The sequence below is a fragment of the Palaemon carinicauda genome, chromosome 1 (genome assembly GCF_036898095.1).
Source record: "Palaemon carinicauda isolate YSFRI2023 chromosome 1, ASM3689809v2, whole genome shotgun sequence".
NCBI lineage: Eukaryota > Metazoa > Arthropoda > Malacostraca > Decapoda > Palaemonidae > Palaemon > Palaemon carinicauda.
This window is the reverse complement of record NC_090725.1, coordinates 54411292-54420481: the sequence shown is the minus strand read 5'-3', so window position 1 is coordinate 54420481 and position 9190 is coordinate 54411292.

Genomic DNA, 9190 nt, shown 5'->3' with positions numbered 1-9190 from the left:
ATCGTCTCAAGAGTAGTCTGATGAGACATTGAGGCAGCCAGTCTTTCTTTTGTCTCGAACTCTCTTCGTAAAAGAAATTCGGACAACTTGGGGAGGTCCTCGCCGAATTGCCGTCCGGCAATATCAGCCTCCAACTTTCCCACTGAGAATGTCAGATGGACATCCTTCCAGTCCTTGTGGTCCATAGGCAGAGCCAGCGACAAGGGTTTACACTCCTCCAGGGAGGGGCAAGGCTTGCCGGCCTCGATTGCCTTTAGGACAGCCGCAAACCCTTTTTGTAAAAAGGGGAAGGCTCTATCAGAAGAGGACACAAAAGAAGGGAGCTTCTTGCTCAATGCTGCTACCTTCGAATTCGAGAAGCCCCTCTCTTTCATCGAGGATGAAAGTAGGGCTTGAGCCTTAGCATGGTCCATAATAATGACCTCTTTCGGCTCTGTCTCCTCCCTTGAAGCTGGTTCTTTTCTCAGCCGGACATAGCAGTCCGGATATGATGCCTTGCTGGGCCAGAATTCTACTTCCTCTAGGAGAACTGAACCCAGCTTATCCGAAATGACGATCTTACCAGTCGTCATTGGCATGTGCTCAGCATACCTCCATGGGTTAGCATCTGAGCATATGGGAAGGTCTTTCACATTGAGCTTTTTCCGGGGCCCATGTGATTCTGCTAGGGACTGCATACGCAGTTCCATTGCAGCCGCCTTCTCCTGATTCTCCTTCTGCATTTGTTGGATCATTCCAACAATCGAAGAGAGGGCCTGTCCCAGTTCTACTGGGAGACCAGCGGATGTTGAGGGGATGGGCTCCGGCATCTGAACCGGAGTAGCCGACACCTCGTCGACCCCATCCTCTGCGACATCCGGGGTTTGAACTTGATCCTGACCTTCTGCCAGGAGGTCTTCTTCCAAACCTTCGTCCACATCAGACATCCTGTCACACAACTGGATGTCTTGCATCGCATCTGCGACTTCCTCGTCCACCTGGACTAGGTCTTGGGGGATCTCCTCTTGAGGCTGGGGAATCACTGCTTCAGCTGATGCCTGGGGAAAAAGATACGCCCTCATCTTCTCACTAGGAAGATAAGGGCCAGAGGTGTTCTTCTTGAAGCCCCTTACCCAAGTACGGAGCTTTTCCCTAGCTATATCCCTTGATTCCGTCGTTCTAGGGGAATCAAAAGCCTCAGTAATCAGGTTAGTGCATACAGTACATACCTGAGGGTCCCAATACTGGAGATCATCCTTGGAGACAGCGCATGCTGCGTGTCTCCTACAACACTCATGTCCGCAGAGGTTCCTGCTACGGACATTGCAGAAAACATTTCCGCACTTCGGAGGGTCCTCCTGTAAAGAGAAAAAATTTCCATGAGTATCAAGTGAACTATGTATCACTGGATATGCATAGTATAGCATAACAATTCATAAAGGAAAGACACACACTTGTGTTTCCCTCACAACCCATTGTTGCAGCTTTCCAGATAATAAAATCAAAATTGGTTTATCTCTACTAGAGTAACCAATGCAAGGTTTCCAGAGGAAACAGGTGGAGCTCACACCTAGGCAATGATTTTAAAATCCTGGATAATAGACGGGGAAGACTCTGCTTCCTGTCTGAGGGCAACAGCAAAGGACTGTGCAAGAAAACACAATAGTGTTAGAAGATACAGTGCTGTACCTAAACTTTTACTATAGTTTTCTTCTTACTGTATATGCTATACAGAAGAATACTAGTACAGTATAGGAGGATGTGTGCCGGCCTGCCTTTGCCGGCCGGCACACACCACAATTAGCTTTAAAGTATACTACTTAACAGCTATAGGGCGGCAGCCTTCTGGTTCAAATGCCTGTGCCGGCGGCAGTAGCTGCCGGCCAGCAACAGCCAGTGTTGGCCGGCAATGATTGCCGGCCAGTAACTACACAAGGTAGTACCTAGCTGCCGGCCACACTCTTGGTGGCCGGCAGACAAGGACTGACATAAGCCGGCCGGCAAAGGTCCAAGACCGAAGCCAGCCGGCAGCAAAAGAACCAGAAGACTACCCCTGCCCGGCTGCCGGCCTCACAGGCCGGCAGCCGGCCTCATAGGCCGGCTGCCGGGACAGGTACAGCACTAGAAGAAAATAGAATGGATGCCGGGATAAGAGTGTACACAACCCCCCAAGCCCGGCAACCGAAAGAGTGCATATAAGGAAGGGGAGAAACTTAATTCAGGCTTCCTTGACCAATGCCGTCCGGCTCTGTCGGCAGGCATGGATGAGGGACCAAGAGAGGTCCGGGCAGCACTCGAAAACATAAGACCCTTGCCGGCCAGCATCTCAGCCGGCCGGCAATGGCCTTAGTCAATTCCACATCCCAACCTATACTAGGTCCAGAAGTAGAATGACGTACAGTACAGTAATACCCCTGCCGGCCAGCTCTGGGGCAAGGCCATTACGGAGATAGAGGGGGAAGGGACAAAAGGGTCCTGCCAACCTTGCTTTAGTGACAGATCACCCGCAGCCAAGAACTCTGTCTTAGCCTAAGGGAGATCTAAGGGAAAGGGCCAGCAATACTTGCCAGCTTCCAAAGCACCAAAGCAAGGAAGGCGTTGCTATTCCCAAGGGAAGATTTTATCCTCCCCAAGAACAGCAACAGGACTTTAGTCTGGTCGATCACAAAAGGAGGAATCATACTACAGAAACCTTCGATAGTGACCTAAGGGAGCTAAGCTCCCTTTATAAGTGTTAGGTCAGCAAGGGGAACTCTGCCCCAAGCCAGACAACACGGACCAGACTAAAAAACTCTGTTGTTCTGTCCCTCTTTGAACCAGACTCTGCTGGAACAGGAAGGTACAGTAACACCCTAGTATAGTTTTATCGAAAATAAATTCGGAAAAAACCACTTAGGGATAAGCCCAAGGCTTAAACAGAGGGAAAGGGATTGCATACCTTCTCCGAAGAAAAGAAAGCAACCGGGGAGAATAATAAAGTATACTAAGGCTCCATAAGCAATTAACCTAGGCACCAAGAGAATCGATTACCTAATTCACCGAAACTCTCACGTATACAATCTTGGAAATATTCCACACAGTCTAAAATGTATAAAATATAGCCTAAAGCTTTAATAAACTTTTAATTACACTCGGAAAAACCAAAATCATGCATTAAGTACTAGGACCAAACGACTAGGCTACATGGCCTAGCGTAGGCCAGAATGGCGAATACTTCGCCAAATAATACTAAGCACGAAAGGAAATCCTATGTAAAGCTAAATAGCTAAAATTTATTAAGCAAAACAACCAGGAATGTCACTCTGACTAACTAATTTATACCTAGCGAGTGACAGTGTCCAGGACACCTCTGGTAGGCTACGGCTCTTGTATCAAAGATTAATCCTATTAATCATTCAAAATTTTACCAAGAGCCTACATTTATACATAACAGACACTATACTCAACTTATCCGAGGTCAACGAAGACGAAGAAGCCATGAAAAGTTGAATAAATCCAAGATTTGCGAGAAAAACAGGAAAAAACACCGAGTTGTTAAGCTACGCAAAAAGGAATACAGATGGCGCCAGGATTGGCGCCAGGCACGCATACGAATCGGGGGATAGGGATGCCTTGGGAGCGGCTCCCCTTTTTCTTTCCCGAATTCGTATCTCGTCAATCTCCCTCCTAACGAGACGAATCTCTATTCAGGTCGTAGATTGCCATGTGACGTGTCTAGAATACGTCCTCTGATATGTCGCGATATCCCTTTCACGAGGGATACTCGCTCCAGGAGTTAGAATTCTGGTACCTTAAGGTAAATTCTCTGGGAATATCGCCGTAGTTGTAATATACCCTAGGAAGCTACCCTATAGGAACTTCCATCAGGACGACATGGCTTGAGCCCAAAAATATATATATATTACTTAACTCTACCAATCCCTCTGTCATTTGTATATTATGTTTCCCCTCTATTTCCATCACAACGTTCAAACATGTTTCCAACGGCTGTATTTTTCTTTCCTTTGTTGTTTCAATGATGTGCATAAACACGTTCATTTGACGTCATCATTATTCAATGATCCATATGTAATTTGTTATTATTGCAGTGATTCATCATTTATTGTAATCTTATTTTCGTAATAGACGAAAATTAATGAAGCATTGATATGAGAACATTTATAGACCTTTAATATTGTTTATAGAATTATAATTTCTTCTTATCTATTATACCATTTGTTACCATATTTACAGCTGACCAAAATTGCTACAGCATGCTCAAAGAAGATGGAGTAAAAAATTTGTTTGAAGAGAAAATCTGTCTACCTCATTTTTTTTATATATACTCCATTTCATTTTTTTTATCCTAGTTAATCGTCATCCTATGTTATTTAATTCCTTTAACACTTCGTATGGTTCTCTTGTTAAAATTCTCTAAATCATTTGTAAGTAGATTGAGGTTAGTGGCTCTTCAACATCCAGATCCCTGCATTGATAATGTTTCTTTAACTCTGTATGAGTTTTTTAAAATTTTAGGTTGGATTTTCAATAGTATATATACTTTTGAGAAAAACATTTGGCCAGCCTTTTCTTTAACTGAACAAAAAATGGGCTTATTGAGAAAGTATTTTGAGATTTTTGGTGATCAATCTATTCCAAAGATATAATTCTTTCATTCTGCCTTGTTTCGAGTACTGTTCTCCTGTCTGGTCTTCAGCTGCTGAATCACGATTTCATTTGTTAGATAAGAACAATCGTTATATCAAATTTCTATTTCTGATCTAGACAATAATCTCTTTCACTGTTGTTTAGTTAATTTGTTATGCATGCTGCATAAGATTTTTCATAATCCCGTTAATCCTTTGCATTCAGATCTTTCCGACAGTACAATCCTGTTCGTAATACTAGGAACGCAGTTAATTCTGATAGGTATGCATTCTCCATCGTAAGGCTCAATACTACAGCGTTATAGAAGTTTATTTCAGCTTTACCAAGTTGTAGAATTATCTTCTTAATTGAGCAGTTGAATCAGTAGAACTTTAAAAGTTCCAACTTGCAGTCAATGTTTTTATGTTTAAAAGGCTGACATAATACAGTTTTTATAGTTTGTATACGAATGGTCTGTTTTAATGTAGTTATTGTTCCTAAAATGTTTTATTTCATTTGTTCATTATTTTTTTTTTTTTTTTTTGGTATTTTATTCATTTCCTTATTTCATTTTCCTCACTTAGCCATGTTTCCCTATTGGACTCCCTGGGATTATAGTATCATGCTTTGCCAACTAGGATTATAGCTTAGTTGATAATAATAATAATAATAATAATAATAATAATAATAATAATAATAATAATAATAATAAATGCATGAAAGGACCTGACCTCAGTTTATCGCCGATGATCCTTTACTACATGACCACTAAGCGTTAATAACAAACAGTCCTAACTATAAACACATTTTATTCATGTAATATAGCATACTGTTTATGGAAACATAGAAACTAATAAAGGAATCCTTCACTTGTACATTACCAGCCTTAATCTTTTACTTGAATGAGTTTTACGACTATAAGAGTTTTAGATACAATAAATCAAGAGAGAGAGAGAGAGAGAGAGAGAGAGAGAGAGAGAGAGAGAGAGAGAGAGTTAAAACAATATAAGGGTGATGTAATGTAGTGATATTTTATTTAACAATACGCTGCAAGCATTTTCCGGTGAACGATATGATTTTTTCCCCTTTTTTCATATATTACCTAATGCTTCATTGATAATCAACTTACTATTTCTGTTTACTTTTCTTTGAATCTTTTCCTTATCACTTGTTCTACGTCTCTTTCCTTCCTTGATCCGTATTTTTTTTTTTTTAACAAGAGCAACTCTTTTACGGGTGTTATCTTCATATAACTTACTAATGATTTTACTTGCTTGTCATTCTTTAAAGCCTTCTATTCTCTTCCTCTCTCTCATGTTCTTCACTTTCCACTTGCTTTTAACTCACTTTTTTAAGAATGAGAAGACCCACTTTCCCCATCTCTTATAAAGAATTATATAACTTTTTCTTTTCTACTACACGCTTTGCTTCATACCTTCCTTCAGCACTTCCTCTTCTCTCACCCACCTTCAGTTCTCAAACAACCCAACATTTCTGATTTGGCAGTTGGTTTTATGAGGACGTGAGATGTATATGCAAATGGAATGAAACTAGTTGGTCTTTGGAATGCCAAGTTGCATGTTCCTCTTCTAAATATTGTCGCCAAAATATACACATTCACAAACTCATACCAAGATGCAGATGTCTGCAGAAGTTCACTTCCGCATTTCTTTATAATATTACAGAAACTTGGCATATTTCTTAGACTCATTTTGCAATATTTATCGTGATTCCAACGTTTATTTTTTCTTTATTTTTTTTTTTGAGGGGTGGGGGTAATCACAATACATATTTCATCATACAACAATAATGTACTATCCTCAGATACTGACTCACACACATATAAACACACACACACACACACACACACACACACACATATATATATATATATATATATATATATATATATATATATATATATATATATATATATATATACATTATACATAAAGACTAGTGTGCGCAATCTGTCAAAATGGAGACTGCGTATTTAGACAGATGTGCATTTCCAGATTCAACCTTTACGGTCCCTTCCCATTTCTTAATTATTTCAAGGCATTTTGGGCAATTTGTGAGATGGTCGTTTCTGAGTGGTTACGCCTCAGTTTGATAAGATATATATATATATATATATATATATATATATATATATATATATATATATATATATATATATATATATATATATATATATATATTACATATACGTATATGTACATCTATATATATATTTATATATATATATATATATATATATATATATATATATATATATATATATATATATATATATAATATATATATTTATATATAAATATATATACATACATATATATATATATATATATATATATATATATATATATATATATATATATATATATATATATATATATGTGTGTGTGTGTGTGTGTGTGTGTGTGTGCATATATATATATATATATATATATATATATATATATATATATATATAATACATGCACTAAACTTCAATACTGCTACTATTTTAGTAGTAATTTTGGACTCAAAATCTTTTTTTAAAAGCATAATTGCCTAACTATTTGACTCCCTGGTAAAGATTGCAATTGTTCTCCATTTTCATATTTTGGTAAGTCCCATAGTTGCTGTATGTGGAAGATGACAACATGAGAAACATGTTTATTGAAAGCAAAGTACTGCCAACATCTCTGTTTATCGATTATAAATGGGCTTTATTTCAAAACTCGATTGGAAATTTCTAATAGATATATATATGTATATATATATATATATATATATATATATATATATATATATATATATATATATATATATATATATATATATAATTGAAGTAAAATATAATTTTCAAACCAAAGCCACTTACACATCACAATTCTACGCTGAAGTACTTGTTAAGAAGATTTTCAGATACATTCCCACCGAAATCCTATATATCAACACACATGCCTTGTTCCCATCTCTCTGTTCTCTAATTCCTGTTCTTAACAACAATCACGAATCATCTAATAAGCTGCTAATGACCAACCATTAATGTCGTGTTGTGAATCCTGTGCAGGCTTGTATCTAATTTGATTTTGGGCCAGAGGGACAATCTGTCTTCATTCCTTCTCTCCTTGAATAGTTATATCTGAAGATTGTAACTTTAACCCTTTGTCATGGACAAATTATTCGTCGTATATGTGTGGCAAGTAAGTGTAAACTAAGTTCCATAAGATAGAATATTCTGTATGTTGCTGGTATTAGTTTCAGTGCTTTTTAAAGTAAAATATAATACAGAATTGTTTTAAGTATCTTTTATGCATTTATAAGTAAATACTATTCATGAATGATATGGGGAATAAAGAAAAAAAAATAAGCTAATGATTCCGATTGTACGGGTTAAACTTCAATCATGGTAAAATGGATTAATTTATATTAAAGTTAGACCTTGGATCGGAAGGGACTAAAGGAAATATGGTGGAAGCAGAATTTATTTAAATTGCTAAATATTTACAATAAATTTCATATATATTAATTTTTCCTTTACAAATAATATTAAAAAAAAACGTTCAAAATAAAATATTTTCTTTATAATACACACTATTCAGATAATTCAGTCTTATGACAACTTCAAATGATGTTTCGTTGAAAACTCACATTTGAGAAATTTCCTTGACTACGACCATTAGATAATTCACTTATTTGGACACTTTTTTTATCCATACATAGCCTACATGCATACATAAATTTGTTATAGTTTTTTTTTTCATAGTATTTGCACCTGCAGGTAAAAAGTGATATTGTATGGAGATTGGCAGCAGATAACACTTTTTTGGGGTGGGTGGGGGGGGGAGGACTTGGTTTCCAAGGTAACCAAACACCCCATTCCCTGAAGGAGCTACATCACAACTTGTTTACGAAGTTTCTAGTCATTTCCCCCCACGGCTTTTTCATCTTCCCTTTTTGATTAAGACGCGCCACAGATGACTTTGACTTCTCAAACATTTCCTTTCTTAAACATTTCTGTCATTATTATTATTATTATTATTATTATTATTATTATCATCATCATCATTATTATTATTATTTATTATTATTATTATTATTATTATTTAAATGAAAGAACACTTCATTGGTTGTCTTTTTTAGCGTGATAAGTTATGATGATGAGGATGATGAGGATCATGCTAAAGCTGAATATAGTGTTGGTGTTGATGATGATGATGATGAGGATGATGATGATGATGATGACGATGATGATGATCATCATCATCATCATTATTATTTTTATCATTATTATTATTATTATTATTATTATTATTATTATTATTATTATTATTAATTTTGATATGTTTATGAGCAAAGCATACATTTTGAGCTGTAAATTTAGATACTTTAGGTAATACAGCTGAAAGGGGCTAAAATTCCCACTAAAACATTAATTTAAATTCAGTGATATTATTCAAGAGAACATATGAATGTTAAGAAATAAATGTATAAAATAAAAAGTAACGTGGTAATTGCTTTATTTTTTTTTATTATTGTTAGCTTTGCAGTAATCATGTTCGTGTCCTAAGCTATTTATCAACCCTACTAAAAG